The sequence below is a fragment of the Trachypithecus francoisi genome, unplaced genomic scaffold (assembly GCF_009764315.1).
Source record: "Trachypithecus francoisi isolate TF-2019V2 unplaced genomic scaffold, Tfra_2.0 Contig01461, whole genome shotgun sequence".
Classification (NCBI taxonomy): Eukaryota; Metazoa; Chordata; class Mammalia; order Primates; family Cercopithecidae; genus Trachypithecus; species Trachypithecus francoisi.
Genome location: NW_022681433.1, coordinates 18,311,721 through 18,337,355, shown reverse-complemented (window position 1 = coordinate 18,337,355; position 25,635 = coordinate 18,311,721). Strand labels below are relative to the sequence as shown.

The 25,635-nt window shown below is 41.5% G+C and overlaps 1 long non-coding RNA gene across 3 annotated transcripts in view; it reads left to right on the top strand.

Annotated features, from left to right (window-relative positions):
- LOC117098462 overlaps positions 1 to 25,635 on the top strand; it is an 82,308-nt gene that overhangs the window by 20,513 nt on the left and 36,160 nt on the right. For 2 of the 3 annotated variants that reach the window (XR_004443419.1, XR_004443421.1), the window contains exons 2-4: positions 8,019 to 8,148; positions 24,261 to 24,430; positions 25,398 to 25,605. This is a non-coding gene — a long non-coding RNA (uncharacterized LOC117098462). The remainder of the gene's footprint in view (positions 1 to 8,018; positions 8,149 to 24,260; positions 24,431 to 25,397; positions 25,606 to 25,635) is intronic. The other variant, XR_004443424.1, reaches the window with a different exon arrangement.

Genomic DNA, 25,635 nt, shown 5'->3' with positions numbered 1-25,635 from the left:
GTTTGGTAGAATTCAGCAGTGAAGCCATCAGGTCCTGGGCTTTGATTTTTTGGGAGACTTCTTCTATGTGATTCAATCTTCTTGTTCATTATTGGCCTGTTCAGATTTTCTGTTTCTTCATGATTTAGTGTTGGTAGGTTGGATGTGTCTAGCAATTTATTCATTTCTTCTAGGTTATGCAATTTATTGGCATATAATTGTTCATAATAGTCTCTTATGGTCCTTTGTATTTCTGTGGTATCACATATAATGTCTCCTCTTTTATTTTTATTTTTATTTATTTATTTTTTTTGAGACGGAGTCTCGCTCTGTGGCCCAGGCTGGAGTGCAGTGGCCGGATCTCAGCTCACTGCAAGCTCCGCCTCCCGGGTTCACGCCATTCTCCTGCTTCAGCCTCCCGAGTAGCTGGGACTACAGGCGCCCACCACCTCGCCCGGCTAGTTTTTTTTTTTTTTTTTTGTATTTTTTTAGTAGAGACGGGGTTTCACCGTGTTAGCCAGGATGGTCTCGATCTCCTGACCTCGTGATCCGCCCATCTCGGCCTCCCAAAGTGCTGGGATTACAGGCGTGAGCCACCACGCCCGGCGTCCTCTTTTATTTTTATTTTGAGACTTCTCTCTCTCTTTTTCAGTCTAGCTAAAGGTTTGTCAATTTTTTTACCTTGTCAAAAAACAACTTTTAACTTCCATTGATCCTTTCTACTATTTTTCTAGTCTTTATTTCATTTATTTCTGCTATTATCTTTATTTCCTTCCTTCTACTAACTCAAGGCTTAGTTTTTCTTTTCTTTGTTTCTGGTTCCTTGAGGTATAACATTAGTTTGTTTATTTAGGATTTCTAGTCTCTTTTGATATAGGCATTTTTTTGCCATAAACTTTCCTCTTACAACCACCTTTGCTGCATTCCATACGTTTTGGCATGTTGAGTTTACATTTTTGTTTGTCTCAAGATATTTTTAAATTTCTGTTTTAATTTCTTATTTAACCCATTGGTTGTTTAGGAGCATGTTGTTTAATTTCCACGTATTTGCAAATTTTCTAAAATTCCTCCTGTTATTGATTTCTAGGTTAATACCATCGTGGCTGAAACAAAATATTTGATATGATTTTATTCTTCTTAAATTTGTTAGGCTTGTTTTGTGGCCTAACATATTATCTATTCTGCGGAATGCTCCATGTGCTCTGGAGAGGAATATGTATTCTTCTTCTGTTGCATACAATGTTCTGTATATGTCTGTTAAGTCCATTTGGTCTAAAGTGTAGTTCAAGTCCAATGTTTCCTTATTGTTTTTCCATCCAAATGATCTGTCCATTGTTGAAAGTGGGATATTAAATCACCTACTATATATTGCTGTCTATCTCCCTCTTCAGATCTCTTAACATTTGCTTGATATATTTAGGTGCTCTGATATTTGGTGCATATATATTTACAATTGTTGTATCTTCTTGTTGAATTGATTCCTTTATCATTATATAATGACTTTCTTTGTCTTGTTTTACAGCTTTTGACTTCAAGTCTATTTCATCTGATACAAATATAGCTACCCCTGCTCTCTTTTGGTTTCCATTTGGATGGAATACACTTTTCCATTTTTTAATGTTCAATCTATGTATGTCCTTAAAGGTTAAGTGAGTCTTTTATAGGAAGCATATAGTTGGATCTCTTTTAAAAATCCATTTGGCCACTCTCTATCTTTTTATTGGATAATTTAGTGAATTTACATTCAAGGTAATTATTGATAGGTAATGACTTACTACAGATAATTTGCCATTTTTTCTAATTGTTTTGTTCCTTCCTCTCTTGCTGTCTTCTTTTGTGATTAGATGATTTTTTTTTCTAGTAGTATGCTTTGATACCTTACTCTTTATATTTTGTGTATCTACTATAGGTTTTTTGCTTTGTGGTTACCATAAGATTTACATAAAACATTTCATAGTTATTATAAGCTATTTTAAGCTGATAATAACTTTACTTTGATTGCATAAAATAATTCTACACTTTTATTCCACCTCCTTTACATTTTGTGTTTTAATGCCATAATTTACATCTTTTTATATTGTATATCCCTTAACAAATTATTGTAACAATTATATTTTTAATAGTTTTGTCTTTTAACCTTGATGCTAAAGATATAAATGATTTATATACTACCATTACAGTGCTAAGGTATTCTGAATTTGACTGTGTGCTTCTTTTTCTTTTTCTTCCCTTCCTTCCCTTCCCTTCCCTTCCTTCCCTTCCTTCCCTTCTCTTCTCTTTCCTTTTCTTTTTCTTTTCTTTCTTCCTTTGAGATGGTGTCTCACTATGTTGTCCAGTCTGGTCTTGACCTCCTGGGCTTGAAGCAATCCTTAGCCTCCTGATTGGGTAGGACTACAGGTACATGCCACCAAGCTCCGTGCTTAATTTTATCCATGAGTTTTATACTTTCATAGGTTTTTGTGTAACTAATTAGTGTCTTTTTTTCTCAGTTTGATTAGAGATTATTTTACCCAATTTTCTTACTTCAAAAGTAAGAAAACTCAAGTCACAGGTGTTGACAACTGGGTCGATACTATCAGTATGGGTAGAACCAGGACTGGGACTCAGTGATCCTGGGGCCCCACAGAAACTCTTTCTACCTTTCTGTCCCAGTGGCCATCCACATACTTTCTTTATGTAAAAGCAACTGGGATTCAGGGTTTAATTTTCTGGCTTGTGGGACATTCAGGCCTCAGGTTCCCAGGACTTGCTGCATCAGAATCACCCGGGAGTTAAAAATACAGACTCAGGGCCACCAGAAAATCTAGATCTTTGGAGTAGAGACTAGGAATGATTCCAGCCATTCATGTCACTTCCTTCACTCCCTCTGCTGCCTGATCTCTTGTCTGTTTTGTTTTGTGTTTGTGAGCTGCAGCTCTGGAGAAGCCCTGGTACCCTGTCTAATTCCTCCAGGAATCCCCACCCTCTTTCATCCACAGAGGAGTGAGTGGACCCTGTGGCCTCAAATGGACATTGCAGGACATGTCACAGTGAGTGGCAGAGACTCACATGGAACAAACCGGGAAGTGGTGTTGGAGCTAGGGAAGCAGAGGATGCTTGTGGCTGCCCTGTCACCAGGGGATGGTGTGGGCCCTGGTCCTGCATCTGTAGAATCCCATTCAGGGAGTCTCAAAAACTGAATCCAGTTACTCTGAGGTTTCCCAAATCCTCAGGTCGGCCTATGTCTTGAACACTCCAGTGTTTAAGTATTAAATAGAGGGATAGGTTTAAATCAGAACACTTTCATTTTAGAAAAGGAATTATAACATGCCTTTGAATAAGGAGCTAGTTTAGCATATGTAAATTGTCATTAGGCTTGCAACTTGCCCAACACACACTCTCTCTCTCTCTCCTCTCTCTCTCTCTCTCTCTCTCTCTCTCTCTCTCCCCTCTGCCCCGCCTCCCTCTCTCTGTCTCTGTCTCTGTCTCTCTGTCTCATTGCATCCCTGGAACTAACATAATGTCTGGTGCATAGCAGGCCTCAGTGAAGGAATGAAGTTTTAGGAGCTGTCCTATTAAATTGTAATCTTGCGTCTGTGCCTGGAATTGTCTTTTGAGAGCTCTGGCCAACTCTTGGGGAGAACACCCCTTAATCCACAGAGGTGGGGTGCTGGCATCTCAGGACCTGATGGGCCAGCGTGGTCATCTCTCCTACGGAGACTCCACCAAGATATGTCTTTCCTGAGACATCTGGTGCTGCCATCTTGTTCACTGGCTGTACTTGGCCCTTAAATGAATCACCTAAGGCACTCATTAGGGAAACCAGTTCTTTATGGATCCAGGAGCCTCAGGCTCTCTACCTTTGAGGGCTGGATTGCTATGAACACCTGCACTCTCCTGGGTCTCTCTTCTCCAGGTCACATGCGCCGTGGGCACTGTCCCCTTGTGACTGTCTCCCGTGGCCAGGACAATGACAGCTGCCTGTGTCCCTCTTTGGAAGTGTTCTGAATACTTACTTGCCTGCCCATCTAATTTCACAGGCAGGACTGAGCAAGTTCCTTAGCGAGCAGGCTGGCATGACACAAACCCGTTCAGCACTTAAAACCATTTTCTCCCGAGCCACAGTTCAGTGGCAGCTCACCTGGCTGTGTGACTGCCCTTTGGATGGCTGCCGGTCAATAAATCAAGTGCTTCCTGGTGGACTAAGAAAGTGGGTTCTGTTTAAGGATAAGAGCATCATTTAGACATAATCAAGGATGCAGAAGAGACTTTGGCTTGGACTAAGACAAATGATTTCTAAACCAGTCATTGCTATCTGAATGTGGTAGACTCTCTTTCCACTACAGGACAAGGCTGGGATTGTGCAGCTCTTAAATAAATAAATGAGCTCAGAAATGAGCGTCAGAGGGCTTTGCAAACACAGAGTATTCTTGGAATGCACCACTGAGAAATAAATGTTACCTCTGTCTTGATATAGAGTGGGAGACTTTCATAAACTCTTAGGGGTATGAAATAAACACAAGTTAAAAGATGAAAAAAAAATCACAAAAACACAAAGGCATGTGAATGCATTGTTAATCATCTACTGATGATTAAACTAATCTACTGATATGGTTTGATTTCCAAGTATGTATGATACATACCAATGAAAATTTCTTAAAGAATATTTTTCTCCGGAAAAGAAGCACATTTGTAAATAATTTGTAAGCAGAGGGAGTAGTGGTGGATGAGGAATCTCATATCCAGCTTGCTGGTGCTTTTGTTGCAAACAGTCAAAAGTCAGTCACAAATGGTTTAAAGGGTAAAGGCATTTACCTGCCTGTGTAACTTGAAAGTCCAGAGGTGAGTCAGGCTTCCAGAGCATAGTTCCCTGTCAGGCCCCTAGCTTCTTGTGGTCTCTCTGCTCCTCCATCCTCCCTCCATCACCTTAATGGAACAAGGCAGTTTCATTCCTTCACTGTGGGGGTGAAGCTGCACACTCTGGAGACTGATGGGCCTGATTTGCATCCTGGCTCTGCTCAAAAGCTGTGCATATTAGGCACAATGTGAACCTCTTAAGCACCAGGCTTTTCATCTGGAAATGGGAACAATCACAGAGCTGATGTCCTAGGACTGTTGTATTAAATGAGATGGTGAGATGGTGGCTGGTATGCAGCAGGCACTTCATAAGTGTAGGAGCTCATTCTTGGTCTTTGTGAAACTTATTGGATGGCACCCAGAGCTAGGCACCATGCTAGCTTCTGGAGATGAGAGTAATTGGAAAGACAGATGAGCAGCCAGGCTGCTAGGACACAGTGTGGTAGGCGTCCGGACCCTGATATCCTTACCCTGCAACAGGAGCTAGACTGTGGGTGTGACAGATCGACTCCTTGTAGACAACAGAGATGTGCCTGGTGCTGTTGGAGTGGGGGGAGATATAAGGCTGTTCCTGCCCCCAGAAGCTCCTAGAGTGTGGGGGGACATCGGTGGGAGATCGGGGGAGTTGTGGCTCATGTGAGTCCCATTGCAGACTGCCTCAGAGGCTCAGCTTACCTACGTGGGTGGGGACTGGGACCCTGGGCGAACACCAGCCTCAGCTCCAGAAGTTATCTGCCTGCTTCCGTCTAGTGCTCCCCATTCCTCCTACTCTGTGAGGGAAAATCTGAGACCCAGAGAAGTGAAGCCATTTGCCCAATTCTGCCCCAAGAGACCAGCTCAGGCCAGAACGCAGTTCCAAGCTCCCTCCTCCAGGACCCAGATAAGGGCCTGATGGCCTAGTTTCAGTCTGACTCTAACCCACATATCCTTTTTTTTTTCATTCAGTATCAAAAACCCTGAAAGAAACCATAGTATACAGGGAAGACTGTCCGGCATCTTTTCAGGTTGATTTGGGAGTTACTGGATGAGAGAGAATGCTATAAACATCATGGTTCCGGGTGCACCTGCCTTTAAGAATGGGGGAGGGGGTGGGGCGGGAAACAACTGCAAAGGAAATAGCATTTGTGAAATGAATCTTTCAAAATCCCTTTTCTTTTTAAAAATGCTTGACTTAGCACACATGAGCTTTTCTTTCCTGTAAAAATGAGTACTGAATGTGGGAGAGGAGCGAGACTGCAGGGCAAACTCAGCTCTGGTTCATGTCAGTGCAGGGCTATGGGCCCTGGCAGAGAACCGTCTGGTTGGCTCCGAGAGAAAGAAATGCCCTGGAAAGGAAAGCAGGGATGTTCTTTAGGGATAGGAATGTGTTGGGAGAAAGTCCTTTTAAGCCAGGGTACAAAGAAGTTGCTAGACCTCCCCATTGCATCAGCCTCAAAGGCAGCAAGCATTCTGATTTCCTCAGAACCAGTGCTATCATCTGCCAGCAAGAGCAGCAGCAGCTGCCTTTCTGTCAAAAAAGAAAGAAAGAAAGAAAGAAAGAAAGAAAGAAAGAAAGAAAAGAAAGAAAGAAAGAAAGAAAGAAAGAAAGAAAGAAAGAAAGAAAGAAAGAAAAGACAGAAAGAAAAAGAAACCCATCACGGATTTAAGGACGGCAGTGAATATTTTAACTGTGTGGAAAGGATATCTTCAGCACATCTGGGCAAGATCTTAAACTCACCAACTGCTTCATCTAAGATTCTCAAGCTTCCTAGGGATGTTTTATTGCATTACTTCCAAATTTTATCACTTTATTTCCAATTTGTATCCTTAGGGGCAGAACAAAAATGACTTTCTGAGTCATGGGAAATGATTCAAGCTGGGGACAATTTGATATGAACTGAGGACAAGCAGGAGCCACAAAGAAACTTAGCACTTTCTCATAGATTCTAAAATGCAATCAAAAGTGGCAAATGGTTATTTTTTCCCCTAACTTAATAAAATGACCGAACAAGTTAAGTTATTGAAGATCTGACAATCTACCAGGATTCTGAAGTACTGGGGAAACTGATTTACTCTTTCTAAATAGTACAGAAGGCGAAAATGAAAGTATTAGAGTCACCATGCCTAAGAATAAATGAAGGAGACATGTTTAATTTTATGAAGAAATTCAGTCCTTGAGATTTCTGGGTTTTTCTCCCCCCTTCATGGTTGATTCAGCTGAAGGGAAAGGAACATTTCTTCCTAGATCCTATAATGTGTCATTTAAATGGCTTTCCTGGTCCGTGTGGCCTGGGAAACCTGCCGTCTGTGTAGGCAGGGTGGTCGTGATAAAGATGACATTTGCCTTTGAAACATGCTGGTATGCCAACAGAATCGGAGGCATAAATCTGAAAATGTGGAAAGAAAAACGAACATACTTACCTAGTTCAAACTTGTGTTAATAAAGACCATGTTTTTATTCATCATGTGTGCTTTCCTAGCACAGAGAACTGGTAAACTCAATCTTCTAATATTTTGTTCCCTGAATTAATTGCTACCTCTCAGGAAAAATACTTGGAAATACATTCAAGAGTGCTTATGGTATTATATCCTTTGCAAGAAGCCGGGCACGGTGGCTCAAGCCTGTAATCCCAGCACTTTGGGAGGCCGAGACGGGTGGATCACGAGGTCAGGAGATCGAGACCATCCTGGTCTACACGGTGAAACCCCGTCTCTACTAAAAAATACAAAAAACTAGCCGGGCGACGAGGCGGGCGCCTGTAGTCCCAGCTACTCGGGAGGCTGAGGCAGGAGAATGGCGTAAACCCGGGAGGCGGAGCTTGCAGTGAGCTGAGATCCGGCCACTGCACTCCAGCCTGGGCGACAGAGCTAGACTCCGTCTCAAAAAAAAAAAAAAAAAAAAAGAAAGTAACAGTAAAAATTACTATATATCCCTAAATACAAAGTAAAATTTTTTTCTCTCATTATTATTATTCAAAATAGGGGGTATCACTGACAACAATATCTTACAAATGGATTGGTTATGAATAGGTTACAAATGGGTTAGTTGAGGAAGACACAGTGACTTTAAAAAATAGGCTACCAGTTTTTGCAAATAAAAACACAGGTTGCTTAAATTTAAATTTCAGATAAACCAGCTTTTTTGTTGTAGTATAGCTATGTTCTGTGCAATCTTTGGGACAAACTTATACTAAAACATTTTTGTTATTTATCTAAAATTCCAGTTTCACTGTACTCCCTGGATATTATCATGCAAACCTAGTCTAAACTAACCTTGAAGTGCTAGTTTTGGATGAATATAGTGGTCACCTGATGGAACAGATGGTTTGAAAAAGACAGCAAGACATCAAACAGGTTTAGTATTTAGGAATTATTCTTGGGGATGGAATACACTCAATTACAATTTGTTGGATGTATTGTATTGGAAACACGCCTTATAAAAATTACTTACAAGGCCATGCATGGTGGCTCACACGTGTAATTCCAGCACTTTGGGTGGCCAAGGCGGGTGGATCATGAGGTCAGGAGTTCAAGACCAGCCTGGCCAAGATGGTGAAACCCCATCTCTACTAAAAATACCAAAAAAAATCAGTCGGGCATGGTGGCAGGCACCTGTAATCCCAGCTACTCAGGAGGCTGAGGCAGAGAACTGCTTGAACCTGGGAGGTAGAGCTTGCCGTGAGCTGAGATCACGCCACTGCACTCCAGCCTTGGTGACGGCAAGACTCCGTCTCAAAAAAAAAAAAAAAAAAAAAATATATATAACTTACAAAGCCACACAGTAAATGTTTTACATAAGGTGACTGCCAAATGGAAAAAAAAAAAAAAATGACACAACTAGCTGTTTCCTGAAACATGAATGCATATTTGCACCTGGGTAAAATGTCCAGCAACATACATAGAAAGTCAAAGAGTGCTGAAGCTCAAGCAAATTCGATGGCACAAAGATGATGTTTTAGATAACTCAAATTATAGCAATGACAAAATAAATTACTAAAGTCAAAGATGCATGTGAGAGTTTAAATAGAATCATTTCAGTAATTCAGCAAGAGTGGGAAAAGGCAACACTTTAAAATAATGTGTTAGTTTATCTAGCGTGTAATTTTATATATTTGTAACCTACTTGAACATTGTAATGTAGATATTTAAGCATTCTGTCTCCAGCCCTTAAAGGAGATATTTTTTTTCTTCTTTCTTTTATCAGTCTTCTCATTGGGAACCCAAAGGCTCACATTATATACCAGACTGCTTAATGGCTTGGGCATGTGTCCAAAAATATTTGGACAAAACATTGGGCAATTATGGATATCAGGTTCATACATTTCAGGACAATGCATTGATTGTCTGATCGGATCAAACTCAGGTGTACCTCAATGCTAATAAATTGGTGAGCCAGCTTCAAGTTTTCACCCAATTAACAAATTGTCACCAGCTGTAACTCCTACTGCCAGCCAAGGGGAGTCATGGGACCCGATTTACCCTACCCCCTTAAACAATTAGAAAATTGGACAAAATATATTTAAAAACGGTTTTTCAGACACCACACAAAAGGCGGCCCAGTATTGTGATTCCTGAGAAACAGTGTGTGTTTTGTTATTGCACGAGCTTACCACTTAAAAGCAGTTTGCAGGCTGCAGTGCAGAGAGGAAAATCCGAATAAAACCCAGTGGTCCTTGTGGGTTGAACAGATCAAAGCTAAGGTGGCTGGAACTTAAGAAACGGTGTGTTGGGGAAGAGGGAGCTGTGGCGGGGAAGTGGATGCGGCTCTGGAAACAGCGGGTTCTGTCAAGCCTTTGAGTACGGATCTGTGTCGGCATAACAGGAAACTCTCTGAGGTCAGAGAAAGAACCCTGAGAAAGAGGAAGCAGAACAATTCCTAGAGTTCAAATAAGGCTCAGAATAGTCCGTGTTTGCACCAGTGAAGAGTTGCAGCTGGGGCATGTGCCAGAATTCTCAGAAGAATGTTTCTGTAGTAGTGGGGCTTCATTAGCCCTGGACTAAAAGTTATTCTGGACCTGACACATTAGACTTAAGAGCAAGCATCAAAAGAATACAGCTCACTCCCAGTGATTTAACAGCGTGCCATAACAAAATCCAGCATTAAACAAACATAACAAGATACAGCAACCAACACACCAAAATTCATGATGCTCAGCATGCAATAACAAATTACCAGGCATACAAAGAAGAAGACAAATATGACTCCTAAATGGAAGAAAAATCAATCATTAAACCTGGATCCAAAAATAACAGAGATACTAGAAGTTGGAGATAAGGATGTTGGAAAATCCATTGCCCCATATTCAGATACACCTTGGAGATATTGTGGGTTTGGTTCCAGACAACTACGATAAAGCAAATAAGACAATAAGGTCAGTCACACAAATTGCTTGGTTTCCCAGTGCATATAAAAGTGAGGCTTACAGGCTGAGGCAGGAGGATTGTTGCAGGACAGGAATTCCAGACCAGCCTGGACAACAGAGTGAGACCCCATCTCTAAGAAAAAAAAAAATTACCTGGGCATGGTGGCACACACCTGAAGTCCTAACTACTTGGGAGGCTGAGGTGAGAGGATTGCTTGAGCCCAGGAGTTCCAGGTTGCAGTGGGCTATGATTGCACCACTGTACTCCAGCCTGGGCAACACAGTGAGACCCCATCTCTAAAAAAAAGAAATTATGCTTACGCTATATTGTAGTCTATTACGTGTTTAATAGCATTATGCCTAAAAAAGCTATGTACCTACCTTAATTTAAAAAGACTTTATTGTTTAAAAAATGCTAACATTCATCTGAGTCTTCAACAAGTCATAATCTTTTTGCTGGTGGAGAATCTTGCCTTGATGTTAACGGCTGCTGACTGATCAGGATGGTGGTTGCTGAAGACTGGGGTAGCTGAGGAAATTTCTCAACATAAGACAGCAATGAAGTTCAACTCTTCCTTTCATGAAATATTTCTCTGTAGCATTCAATACTGTTTGATCATATTTTAACAATATAGCTGGGCGCAATGGTTCACACCGGTAATTCCAGCACTTTGGGAGGCGAAGGCGGGTGGATCACTTGAGGTCAGGAGTTCAAGACCAGCCTGGCCAACATGGCGAAACCCCGTCTCTACTAAAAATACAAAAATTAGCTGGGTGTGGTGGTGGGTGCCTGTAATCCCAGCTACTCAGGAGGCTGAGGCACGAGAATTGCTTGAACTCAGGAGGTAGAGGTTGCAATGAGGAGAAATCGTGCCACTGCATTCCAGTGTGGGTGATAAGAGTGAAACTCCATCTCCAAAACAATAATAATAATAGTAATAATAGCCAAGGAGGAAGGATCGCTTGAGGCCAGGAGTTCAAGAGCAGCCTGAGCAACATAACGAGACCCTGTCTCTATAAAATTAAAAAAGTTAGCCATGTGTGGTAGCATGCACCTGTAGTCCCAGCTGTTTGGGAGAGTGAGGTGGGAGAATTGCTTGAGCCCAGGAGATTGAGGCTGCAGTGAGCCATGATCCTGCCACTGCACTCCAGCCTGGGTGACAGATTCAGACCCTATTTCGAAAAAGACTTTAAAAAGAGAAATGTTAAAGGAAGTTATTTGGACAAAATAAAAATGAACCTTAATCCTTTAGACTCCTTGATATTATCCCACAAGTCACTCGTGTTCTGTTTATTATTTTTAATATTTATTTTCAGTGTGTTTTTTAACTTCTTTCAACAGTGTTTTGTAGTTTCCTTTTTTTAAAAAAATTATACGTTAAGTTCTACGTTACATGTGCACAACCTACAGGTTTGTTAGGTATGTACACCTGTGCCATGTTGGTGTGCTGCCCCTGTTAACTTGTCATTTACATTAGGTATATCTCCTAATGCTGTCCCTCCCCTCTCCCCCACACCACGACAGGCCCCGGTGTGTGATGTTCCCCACCTTGTGTCCAAGTGTTCTCATTGTTCAATTCCCACCTATGAGTGAGAATATGTGGTGTTTGGTTTTCTGTTCTTGCAATAGTTTGCTCAGAATGATGGTTTCTAGCTTCATCCATGTCCCTACAAAGGACATGAGCTCATCCTTCTTTATGGCTGCATAGTATTCCACAGTATATATGTGCCACATTTTCTTAATCCAGTCTGTCATTGATGGACATTTGGGTTGGTTCCAAGTCTTTGCTATTGTGAATAGTACCACAATAAACATATATGTGCATGTGTCTTTATAGCAGCATGATTTATAATCCTTTGGGTATATGCCCAGTAATGGGATGGCTGAGTCAAATGGTATTTCTAGTTCTAGATCTTTGAGGAATCGCCATACTGTCTTCCACAATGGTTGAACTAGTTTACAGTCCCACCAACAGTGTAAAAGTGTTCCTATTTCTCCACATCCTCTCCAGCACCTGTTTTTTCCTGACTTTTTAATGATCACCATTCTAACTGGTGTGAGATGGTATCTCACTGTGATTTTGATTTGCATTTCTCTGGTGGCGAGTGATGATGAGCATTTTTTCATGTGTCTGTTGGCTGCATAAATGTCTTCTTTTGAGAAGTGTCTGTTCATATCCTTTGCCCACTTTTTGATGGGGTTGATTTTTTTTTTTGTAAATTTGTTTAAGTTCTTTGTAGATTCTGGATATTAGCCCTTTGTCAGATGGGTAGATTGTAAAAATTTTTGTCCATTCTGTAGGTTGCCTGTACACTCAGGTTGTCCACTCTGATGGCAGTTTCTTTTGCTGTGCAGAAGCTCTTTAGTTTAATTAGATCCCAATTTTCAATTTTGGCTTTTGTTGCCATTGCTTTTGGTGTTTTAGACATGAAGTCCTTGCCCATGCCTGTGTCCTGAATGGTATTGCCTAGGTTTTCTTCTAGGGTTTTTTGGTTTTAGGTCTAACATTTAGGTATAAGATTTTTGAATTAAAAATTAATTCAAAAAATTGAATTAATTTTTGTATAAGGTATAAGGAAGGGATCCAGTTTCAGCTTTCTACATATGGCTAGCCAGTTTTCCCAATACCATTTATTAAATAGGGAATCCTTTCCCCATTTCTTGTTTTTGTCAGGTTTGTCAAAGATCAGATGGTTGTAGATGTGTGGTATTATTTCCAGGGCTCTATTCTGTGCCATTTGTCTATATCTCTGTTTTGGTACCAATACTATGCTGTTTTGGTTACTGTAACTTTGTAATATAGTTTGAAGTCAGGTAGCATGGTGCCTCCGCTTTGTTCTTTTAGCTTAGGATTGTCCTGGCAATGCGGGCTCTTTTTTGGTTCCATATGAACTTTAGTTTTTCCAATTCTGTGAATAAAGTCATTGGTAGCTTAATGGGGATGGCATTGAATCTATAAATTACCTTGGGCAGTATAGCCATTTTCACAATATTGATTCTTCCTATCCATGAGCATGGAATGTTTTTCCATTTCTTTGTATCCTCTTTTATTTCATTGAGGACTGGTTTGTAGTTCTCTGTGAAGAGGTCCTTCACATCCCTTGTAAGTTGGATTCCTAGGTATTTAATTCTATTTGAAGCAATTGTGAATGGGAGTTCACTCATGATTTGGCTCTCTGTTTGTCTGTTCTTGGTGTATAGGAATGCTTGTGATTTTTGCACATTAATTTTGTATCCTGAGACTTTGCTGAAGTTGCTTATCAGCTTAAGGAGATTTTGGGCTGAGACGATGGGGTTTTCCAAATATACAATCATGTCATCTGCAAACAGGGACAATTTGACTTCCTCTTTTCCTAACTGAATACCCTTTATATGCTTCTCTTGCCTGATTGCCCTGGCCAGAACTTCCAACACTATGTTGAGTAGGAGTGGTGAGAGAGGGCATCCCTGTCTTGTGCCAGTTTTCAAAGGGAATGCTTCCAGTTTTTACCCATTCAGTATGATATTGGCTGTGGATTTGTCATAAATAGTTCTTATTATTTTGAGATATGTCCCATCAATACCTAGTTTATTGAGAGTTTTTAGCATGAAGGGCTGTTGAATTTTGTTGAAGGCCTTTTGTGCATCTATTGAGATAATCATGTGGTTTTTGTCTTTGGTTCTGTTTATATGATGGATTATGTTTATTGATTTGTGTATGTTGAACAAGCCTTGCATCCCAGGGATGAAGCCAACTTGATCATGGTGGATAAGCTTTTTGATGTGCTGCTGGATCCGGTTTGCCAGTATTTTATTGAGGATTTTTGCATCGATGTTCATCAGGGATATTGGTCTAAAATTCTCTTCTTTTGTTTTGTCTCTGCCAGGTTTTGGTATCAGGATGATGTTGGCCTCCCTAAAAAGAATTAGGGAGGATTCCCTCCTTTTCTATTGATTGGAATAGTTTCAGAAGGAATGATACCAGCTCCTCCTTATACCTCTGGTAGAATTCAGCTGTGAATCCATCTGGTCCTGGACGTGTTTTGGTTGGTAGGCTATTAATTACTGCCTCAGTTTTAGAATCTGTTGTGTATTCAGGGATTCAACTTCTTGGTTTAGTCTTGGGAGGGTGTATTTATCCAGGAATTTATCCATTTCTTCTAGATTATCTAGTTTATTTGCATTGAAGTGTTTATAGTATTCTCTGATGGTAGTTTGTATTTCTGTGGGATCGGTGGTGATATCCCCTTTATCATTTTTTATTGCATCTCTTTGATTCTTCTCTCTTGTCTTCTTTATTAGTCTTGCTAGTGGTCTATCAATTTTGTTGATCTTTTCAAAAATCCAGCTCCTGGATTCCTTGAATTTTTGAAGGGTTTTTTGTGTGTCTACCTCCTTCAGTACTGCTGTGATCTTAGTTATTTCTTGCCTGCTGCTAGCTTTTGAATGTGTTTGCTCTTGCTTCTCTAGTTCTTTGAATTGTGTTTTTAGGGTGTCAATTTTATATCTTTCCTGCTTTCTCTTGTGGGCATTTAGTGCTTTAAATTTCCCTCTACACACTGCTTTAAATGTGTCCCAGAGATTCTGGTGTATTGTGTCTTTGTTCTCATTGGTTTCAAAGAACATCTTTATTTCTGCTTTCATTTTGTTATGTACCCAGTAGTTATTCAGGAGCAGATTGTTCAGTTTCCATGTAGTTGAGAGGTTTTGTTTGAGTTTCTTAATCCTGAGTTCTAGTTTGATTGCACTGTGGTCTGAGAGACAGTTTGTTATAATTTCTGTTCTTTTACATTTGCTGAGGAGTGCTTTACTTCCAACTATGTGGTCAATTTTGGAATAAGTGTGATGTGGTGCTGAGAAGAATGTATATTCTGCTGATTGGAGATGGAGAGTTCTGAGGATATCTATTAGGTCTGCTTGGTGCAGAGTTGAGTTCAATTCCTGGATATCTTTGTTAATTTTCTGTCTTGTTGATCTGTGTAATGTTGACAGTGGAGTGTTAAAGTCTCCCATTATTATTGTGTGGGAGTCTAAGTCTCTCTGTAGGTCTCTGAGGAATTGCTTTATGAATCTGGGTGCTCCTGTATTGGGTGCCTATATATTTAGGATAGTTAGTTCTTCTTGTTGAGTTGATCCCTTTACCATTATGTAATGGCCTTCTTTGTCTCTTTTGATCTTTGTTGGTTTAATGTCTGTTTTATCAGAGACTAGGATTGCAACCCCTGCTTTTTTTGTTTTCCATTTGCTTGGTAGATCTTCCTCTACCTCTTTATTTTGAGCCTATGTGTGTCTCTGCATGTGAGATGGGTCTCCTGAATACAGCACACTGATGGGTCTTGACTCTTTATCCAGTTTGCCAGTCTGTGTCTTTTAATTGGAGCATTTAGCCTATTTACATTTAAGGTTAATATTGTTATATGTGAATTTGATCCTGTCATTATGATGTTAGCTGGTTATTTTGCTCATTAGTTGATGCAGTTTCTTCCTAGCATTGGTGATCTTTACAATTTGGCATGCTTCTACAGTGGTTGGTACTGGTTTTTCCTTTCCATGTTTAGTGCTTCCTTCAGGAGCTCTTGTAAGGCAGGCCTGGTGGTGACAAAATCTCTCATCATTTGTTTGTCCGTAAAGGATTTTATTTCTCCTTCGCTTATGAAGCTTAGTTTAGCTGGATATGAAATTCTGGATTGAAAAGTCTTTTCTTTAAGAGTGTTGAATATTGGTCCCCACTGGGCTTGTAGATTTTCTTCTCTTCTGGCTTGTAGAGTTTCTGCTGAGAGATCCACTGTTAGTCGGATGGGCTTCCCTTTGTGGGTAACCCGACCTTTCTCTCTGGCTGCCCTTAACATTTTTTCCTTCATTTCAACTTTGGTGACTCTGACAATTATGTGTCTTGGAGTTGCTCTTCTTGAGGTGTATCTTTGTGGTGTTCTCTGTATTTCCTGAATTTGAATGTTGGCACACCTTGCTAGGTTGGGGAAGTTCTCCTGGATAATATCCTGAAGAGTGTTTTCCAACTTGGTTCCATTTTCCCTATCACTTTCAGGTACACCAATCAGACATAGATTTGGTCTTTTCACATAGTCCTATATTTCTTGGAGACTTTGTTCGTTTCTTTTTCCTCTTTTATCTCTAAAATTCTCTTCTTGCTTCATTTCATTCATTTGATCTTCAATCACTGATACCCTTTCTTCCACTTGATCAAATCGGCTACTGAAGTTTGTGTATACGTCACGTAGTTCTTGAGCCATGGCTTTCAGCTCCATCAGGTCATTTAAGGACTTCTCTGCACTGTTTATTCTAGTTAACCATCCATGTAATCTTTTTTCAAGGATTTTAGCTTCTTTGAGATGGGTTCGAACATCCTCCTTTAGCTCAGAGAAGTTTGTTATTACCGATCATCTGAAGCCTTCTTTCAACTCGTCAAAGTCATTCTCCGTCCAGCTTTGTTCTGTTGCTGGTGAGGAGCTGCATTACTTTGGAGGAGAAGAGGTGCTCTGATTTTTAGAATTTTCAGCTCTGGTTTTTCCCCATCTTTGTGGTTTTATCTACCTTTGGTCTTTGATGATGGTGACATACAGATGGGGTTTGGGTGTGGATGTCCTTTCTGTTTGTTAGTTTTCCTTCTAACAGTCAGGATGCTCAGCTGCAGGTCTGTTGGAGTTTGCTAGAGGTCGATTCCAGACCCTGTTTGCCTGGGTATCACCATTGGAGGTTGCAGAACAGCAAATATTGCAGAACAGCAGATGTTGCTGCCTGATCCTTCCTCTGGAAGCTTTGTCTCAGAGGGGCACCTAGTTGCATGAGGTGTCAGTCGGCCCCTACTTGGAGGTGTCTCCCAGTTAGGCTACTCGGGGGTCAGGGACCCACTTGAGGAGGTAGTCTGTCCATTCTCAGCTGTGAATGGACTCCATGCTATGAGAACCACTACTCTCTTCAAAGCTGTCAGACAGGGACATTTAAATCTGTAGAAGTTTCTGCTGCCTTTTGTTCAGCTATGCCCTGCCCCCAGAGGTGGAGTCTACAGAGGCAGGCAGGCCTCCTTGAGCTGTGGTGGGCTCCATCCAGTTTGAGCTTCCCGGCCGCTTTGTTTACCTACTCAAGCCTCAGCAATGGTGGACGCCCCTGCCCCAGCCTCGCAGCCACCTTACAGTTCGATCTCAGACTGCTGTGCTAGCAGTGAGTGAGGTTCCGTGGGCGTGGGACCCTCTGAACCAGGGGCGGGATATAATCTCCTGGTGTGCCATTTGCTAAGGCCGCTGGAAAAGTGCAGTATTAGAGTGGGAGTGTCCCAAACTTCCAGGTACCATCCGTCATGGCTTCCCTTTGCTAGGAAAGGGAATTCCCCCAACCCTTGCCCTTCCTGGGTGAGTTGATGCCCCACCCTGCTCCTTGGGCTGCATCCACTGTCTGACAAGCCCCAGTGAGATGAACCCAGTACCTCATTTGGAAATGTAGAAATCACCCGTCTTCTGCGTGGCTCATGCTGGGAGCTACAGAGTGGAGCTGTTCCTATTGGGCCATCTTGGAACCTCTGCCCCATTTCCTGACTTTTAAAATAATTTGTGTTTTGTAGTTTTCTGTGTATAAGCCTTTCAATTCCTTGGTTAGATTTATTCCTAAGTATTTAATTCTTTCTTTTTTTGGAGGCAGAGTCTCCCTGTGTCACCCAAGCTGCAGTGCAATGGCATGATCTCTACTCATTGCAACCTCCGCCTCCTGAATTCAAGCAATTCTTGTGCCTCAGCCACCCAAGTAGCTGGGACTACAGGTGTACACCACAATACCCAGCTAATTTTTGTATTTTTAGTAGAAATGGGGTTTCACCATGTTGGCCAGGCTAGTTTCAAACTCCTGGCTTCAAGTGATCTGCCTGCCTGAGCCTCCCAAAGTGCTGGGATTACAGGCATGAGCCACTGCACCTGGCCCCATTTAATTCTTTTAGATGCTGATGGGATTCAACTTGCTTTTCTAGTTTTTTTGGATTTTTCACTGCTGGTGTATAGAAATACAACTGATTTTTGTGTGTTGACTTTGTGAGGGCGTTAGACTTTCCTGTATTTGTTTATTAGCTCTAATAGATTTCTTGTGGATTCTTTAGACTTTTCTATATATATAACATCATGTCATCTGTGATTAGAGATAGTTTCCTCTCTTCCTTTTCAATTTTTAAAATTTCTTTTTCTTGTCTAATAGCTCTGACTAGAACTTCTAGTACAATGTTGAATAGAAGTGGTGAAAGCAGGCACCCTTGTCTTGTTCTGATTTTGGAGGGAAAGCTTTCAGTCTCTCCTCCTTGAGTACAATATTGAACATGTTTTTATCATGTTTAGGTATTTTATCATATTGAGGAATTTTCCCTATAATACTAGTTTTCTGAGAGTTTTTTTTAAATTATGGAAAGAGATAGGATTTTGTCAAATGCCGTTTCTGCATCAATTGACTTGATCATGTGATTTTTCCCTTTTGTTATATTAATCTGATGTACACATTAATACTTTTATTTTGAGCCACCCTTAGGGTGAGGAGGCATGAATAGATGGAGCACAGAGGATGTTTTGAAGGTCTATTATTAGATGTGTAAATGTTTATAACTGCTATGTATCTTGTGGTATCAATACATTTATTAATATGTAATATATGTATTTTTCTCATAATTTTTTAAAATTTAAAGTCTATTTTATCAGATATTAGTATAGCTACTCCAATTCTCTTTTGATGGTTATGTGCATGTACTGTCCTTTTCCATCCTTTTACTTTTAACCTATTTGTGTCACTGGGTCTAAAGTTAGTGTCATAGACAACATATGGTTGGATTATGTTTTAAAAATCCAGTCTTCCAATCCTTGTTTTTTCATTGGAGAACTTAATCCATTTGTGTTTAAAGTAATTCCTGATAAGGTAGACTTCCTTCTGACATTTTACTATTTGTTTTCTACATAACTTATGACTTTTACCTCTCTCATTTCCTGTAATACTGCCTTCTTACATGTTTAGTAAAAAGATGATTTCTTAGAGTGAAACTTTTATTCCCTTCTAATTTCTTTTTGTGTATACTCTATAGCTATTTTCTTTGTGGTCACCATGGGGATTACATGTAACATCTTAGAGTTGTAACAATCTAATTAAGTTTATAGAAATTTAACTTTTAAATTCACTGGTTCTTCTGCTTGCTCAAATCTGTTTTTGAAACTTTCTAGTGCATATTTTATTTCAATTATCATACTTTTCAGTTTCAAGATTTCTTTTTGGTTCCTTTTTAAAATTTCTCTCTGTTGATACTCTTATTTTGTTCATGCACCATTTCCGCTTATCTTTGTCTGTGTCTTCATTGAGCTCTTTGAATCCTTAAGACAGTTTTTCTTTTCTTTTCTTTTTTTTTTTTTGAGTTGGAGTGTCTCTCTGCACTAGGCTGAAGTGCCGTGACGCAATCTTGGCTCACTGCAACCTCTGCCTCCTGGGTTCAAGTGATTCTCCTGCCTCAGCCTCCCGAGTAGCTGGGACTACAGGTGTGCGCCACCATGCCTAGCTAAAAGACAGTTGCTTTAAAGTATTTGTCTAGTAAGTCTAATGTCTGAGTTTCATGTATATTTTGTGTCAACTTATTTTGTTCCTTTGAATGGGCCATAGTTTTCTGTTTCTTTGTATGCCTTTTTGTTTGTTTGTTCATTCTGAAAACTGGATATTTGACTCTTATGATGTAGAAACTCTGGAAAATAGATTCTCCCTCTTATCCAGGGTTTGCTGTCTTTTGATTGTTGTATGGTATATTTGGGTCAGGGATCAGCTTGAGGTGAAAGCTTAATGTCTTCTCATGTCTTTTCTGAGCCTGTATCTTTCCATAGGCATGCATACTGGCTTTCTAAATTTCCCCATATACATGCTTGTTTTTGAATGTCCAAAGACAGACAGACAAACAAACAAACAGGTATAGTTCCTTTAAATCTCCTGGAAGCTGCTTCTATCTGGGAGGAATTCATACAATGAGATCCAAAGTCTTTACTCATTAATCAGTGATCAAACAGCACTCCCGTGAGAACACAGAACCCCACTATTTGAAGGATAAGGTCATTATTGCCTGTCATGGCTCCAGCAAGATATGCCAGAGATATGGGTTGCCATTCCCCAGCTGCCTGCCACCACACTGATAGCTGATACCAACTGCAGTTTACCAGCTAAGCTGTTCCCTGGAAGTTTTGAGTATTCAAATAAACTGAGTTCCAAAATGGCTACTTGAGACTGTTTCTGCCAGTACAATGGTTGTCCAGGTGGACAGATAGATTCCTGATAGCTTCCAATTCTGCCATCTTTCCAGCAGCACTCCCCTGCAGGCTATATTATAACAAAGAGCAGGAGAGTTAATATAGTCTGCGAGTAAAAGAGAGGCTGTACTATCGTCCTTCCTATGTAAACATGTTTTTGATTTTCCTTGTAGAAGGGAATAATGTGTTTGCCACATCAAAAGCCACAAACAAAGCGCTAGGGGCTGTGTTCATCTGTTTTAGTAAAGATAACACATCTGGCACAGCAGCTGTAATTGGAGCTATTACTTGGTGCAGTTTACATTGTTTGCATTGGTGTACCATCCATTTTGGCCCTCTGACTTTCAAGCATGCCTCAGGTTGATAATTGGCTTACCTAGGCTTGTCATAATTTTTTTCAAGTCTTTTGAAGAAGTTAACGAAAGCCAGCCAATTCCATAGTCTTTTAAATATTGTTTTCATACTGCTCAAGCACCCAGCATCTGTATCATGTTTCCCCTTCCACCTGTACCTCATCCCAAATGAACACAGGAAAAACTCTGGTAATTGGGATCTCACTTCCCACCAGCAACAAGTTCTTTATTGCTATTTTTGAGGACTCGCTTAAATACAAATTTTCTTAGCCTGGATTCCACCCTGTAAGCAGAACATGAGACAAAGGATTGTATGCAGGTGATTTACTTGCAAGTGTGATCTCAGGGAGCAGCAGTATGAGATAAGGGAGAGAACAAGGAAGAAAGGAAATCAGTACAAGGATGCTTTACTTAGTTGACCAGCCCAACGTACAATGGGTGCTCCATTCTGCCGGGACCTTCTGAAAAGCTTTATGAAATGCATCTCTAAACAGTTCTGCTCTGGGAATCAAAGCATCTGCCCATGGACTCCTTTAATCCATTGGTCAAAGGTAACCGTATGGGCTTTAGCTCCCTGTCATATCCTGATTGTGCATTCCTGAGTTCAAAGTAGATTCCCATGGACATTCCACACTGAAGCATCAGAGAAACTCTGTGGCAGAAGGGACACATACTTGATGTGCGCTCAAGGCAAAGCACCTGCGCAAACCTGGTGGAAGCCTCTGTAGGACTAGTCACTGTAGCAGTGGCTGGAGACAAAGGGGGACTTGGAGGGGTGCACGAGAGGAATGCAGTAGAACTTGGCACAGGGAAAACCTTTGATCAATACTAAACCAGAGAAAATGGCTAGTTGTCTATTTTAGCATATTTTCTGCCAATGAAGAAACTCAACTGCAAAACAATTACTGCATATTCGTCAAGCTGATTTTTGGGCCTCCTGAATTAGCATCCATTTTAAAGTCCATTAGAACTGTTGAAGTGTGCTTTTAACAGAATCAGTAACAAGTAAAACACACATTTATATACTTTGTAGTATAAATGGAAAAACATACTTAAGAAATCACCTTACTTGTAAATAAGACAGCTCTCTCTGGCAGCCTCCAAGCTAACTAATTTCATCTCTGACTGTTGCTGTCCAGGAGACATTCTGCAATCTGGCAACTGTGGCCACTTTACCCAGTATGACCATCACAGCTTATTACTTTCTCTGGGGCCTGGAAGCTGAGGACCTGGGTTCACATCTGGATTTACCAGCAGCTGGATTTGAGCAGGGAACAGCCTCTCTGAACTTTATTTTCTTCATCTGAAAAATGGGGAAAATAATCCCTGACTCAAAAAGTTCTTGTGAATAATACTAGAGTAGAATATGTGTAAGATGCTTGGCACGGTGCCGGGCACAGTTACTTTAGGGTTTATCTGAGATTAAAAAGTTAATTATGAAACTTTGAATAGTGATTTATAGTTTATTTTACAAAGTACCTTTCAGCATTTCTGCGACTCAGTGTGAAAGTCAGTTTTGATCCTTATGGTTGACAGATACTTGGAAAAGTTGAATGACTTGACTAAGGTCTTACAATAAGAAACAGGGCCAAGCGCTAGGATTCTGATTCCAAACCCAGTGTTCTTTCTGATGCTTCACACCAATCCCCACCTCCCCCAAGAAAACTTCCCCCCACTGCTGTTCTCTTCCCAGAGGCAGACAGTAAACAAGTACCCAAACAAAAAAATACACAAGCATAAAAATGCTAGGTAGTGCATTGCTCTGAGGAAAAGTGAAGCAGGAAAAGCAGACACACTGTGGCTGAGGAAAGGGTAGGGAGGGAGGGCTCTCTGAGGCGGTGCCATTTGAGCAGAGCTAAATGAACTGAGCAAGCCAGACAGAATCCAGGGCGAGGGAATTCCGGGCAGAAGGCACAGCAAGCAAAAGCCTGGAGACCGGCGGGCGCCTGACGTTTTGGAGTAGGAGCCAGGATGCGGTGGTAACTGGAGTGCCGTTACTGGGCGGGGGAGTGGTGGGAAACGAGAATGGGGAGAGCTGCCAAACTGGAATGTTTTAGGCAGTGCTGAGAAATTCCAACTTTATTCTAAGTGTGATGGAGGCCACCTAAGGCATTGCTTTTTATTTTTTAAAAAAATGTTATCTCCTGAAATTCCTTTTTACTAGTTTTTTTTTTTTTTTTTCTTGAAACAGAGTCTCGCTCCATCGCCCAGGCTGGAGTGCAGTGGCTGGATCTCAGCTCACTGCAAGCTCCGCCTCCCGGGTTTACGCCATTCTCCTGCCTCAGCCTCCCGAGTAGCTGGGACTACAGGCGCCGCCACCGCGCCCGGCTAGTTTTTTGTATTTTTTTTAGTAGAGACGGGGTTTCACTGTGTTAGCCAGGATGGTCTCGATCTTCTGACCTCGTGATCCGTCCGCCTCAGCCTCCCAAAGTGCTGGGATTACAGGCGTGAGCCACCGCGCCCGGCCTTTTTTTCTTCTTTTTTTAATGAAGACATTCTTACAAAGGTTCACTGGTGTGTGCGGAAGAGACCACAGAACGGCATGTGTAGGGAGGCCAGGTAGGAAGTGAGATCGTATTGAGAGATGGTGGAGGCCAGGGAGCAGGGATTAGATCTCTCCCGCTTGGAAGTGGCTGGTGAGTTCAGTTCCATGGCGGAGGAAGGTGTGCAGGCTGTGGCTTCAAGCATCACGCCATCTTCAGCAGTGGGAGTTAAGCACCTGGCGCGTCCACGGGTTCTGGAGCCGCTGGTGAGTGGCCACCTCCCCCACGTGCCGACCGACCCACAACGCAGGATACTCTCTTGCCTATTTCTCTAACTCCTCTCTCACCCACCCCTTCGGAGCCACTCTCTTCTGGCACAGAGCTTCCCTTTGGTGGACACAGAGTGTCCACCAATACCCCGCACCCGTCACTGCAGCAGGTCTTTACACTGGTTGCTCTTGCGTGCAAAGCTATGTGCAAATTTCATGTATTTCAAATATTTCATATTTCTGTTCGTATTTCTCATCTCAAATATGAGGTTGGTGCAAAAGAAATTGCGGTTTTGCCATTACTTTCAATGACAAAAACTGCAATTACATTTGCACCAACTTCGTATCACTTCTTTGGAAATTTCTGATGATGCTACTTAAAACCGGCCCTCAAAGACGTTGTCGCTCACCTCACCGCCTTTTTTACCAAGATTTTAATCAAAATGTGACCTTATTGTTATTCTTATCTACTGCTTAACTCTTTATCATCTATCACTAAAATACACTCTGCATGAGTACAGGAAACGAGCCCTCCTTGTCCTCTGTTACAGCAGCCACAGTGCCCAGGGCAGTGTAGGTATGCAATAAATGGAATGAAAGAATGAACAACTTCCGTCCTTTCTGAGACTACGGAGTGTCCTGAAAACCCCCTGTATCAATCATGGATAGTGTCTGATCTCTGAAACCTCGACCTCTGGTGAATATAATATCCCAAATAATATACTCAGAGCTCTCTTACCCCCACTTGATTTCCAGGTACCCTTTGGATTCTCATGGCACACCTACCCATTAGGCCCTCTCTGTACTGATGATGGCATACATTAATTCGCATATGGAATTCAATCAAGTGACCAAGCCAGAGCATGACACATCTTTTGGAAATTATACCTCGATGCATGAAGTGGCCATCACTTTGTTCAGCCTCAGTAAGTATTTGTTACACAAATCTCTTGTCAATTCGAGGTTATAAGCTTGACCATAGTGTTTTCCACTCATCCTTTCACATTGCCAAGGTATTACTAGCATGTCTTGTTGGGTGGCATGTACATGCCTGTAATCCCAGCCTTTTGGAAGGCTGTGGTGGGTGTACTGCTTGAGGCCAGGAGTCCAAGACCAGCCTGGGCAACACAGTGAGACCCCGATCTCTACAAAAAATAATTTAAAAAAAAAATTAGCTGGGCGTGGTGGTGTGCACCTGTAGTCCTAGCTACTCAGGAACGTGAGGCAAGAGGATCGCTTGAACCCAGAAGTTTGAGGTTACACTGAACTACGATTACAGGACAGGGAGGTCTGGATTAGAAGTCTGGGAATTATCTTCCTATTAAAGTCACAAGCCTGGATGGCAGCACCCAGGGCACAAGTGTAGATCGAGAAGCCAGGTCTGAGATGGAACAGGACCTCTCAGGGAGCTTCCATTCCACTGGGAAGATACAGAAAATTGGCAAACAGATGTCATCACTCAGGTCTAAGTGTTACGTAGACAAATAAAGCCGGGGAGGGAATAGAGAATGCTGGCAGGCACGTGGATGTGGATGGTACTTGTCACAGATGCAAGTAAATGCAGGAACCTGGTGCTCAGGGAGAAAGGCAGCTGGACGTGCACTCAATGGTCACCTCCATGTTTAATGACAGGAGAGGAGACGGGGCAGGATCACTCAGGGAATGGGGCCAGAGAAACAAAAATCTGAGAATTGAGCCTTCAGGCTCTTGGACCATTGAGAGTGGAACGGTCCACTCTAGAATGGGTTTCGCTTTTGGAAATTCACATAGGAAACTCGTGGGTGGAGTAGCCCTCCCTCGAAGCCACTTTGCTGCTAATATTTGCTCAATGTTTAGACCAGCCTGAAGGTGAGTGACCCTAGGGCTGTTTTTTTTAAAACATATATTCCTCAGACCACTGCATCAGAACCAACTGAAGAGCTTGTTAAAAATGAAGTTTTCACAGATTCCATCCTAACTCTAACCTCTGGGACCAGACGCTGAAGGGCAGAAAAATACTCTCCAGGATTCTCCACTAAGCTTGGAACACCTCAGCTTCAACGGCAGAAGGAATATCAGAAAACAATGAGAATGGACAGGAAATAAGAAGGCACAGTGAGAGGTAAAATTTATAGAAATTTTACCTGGGTGC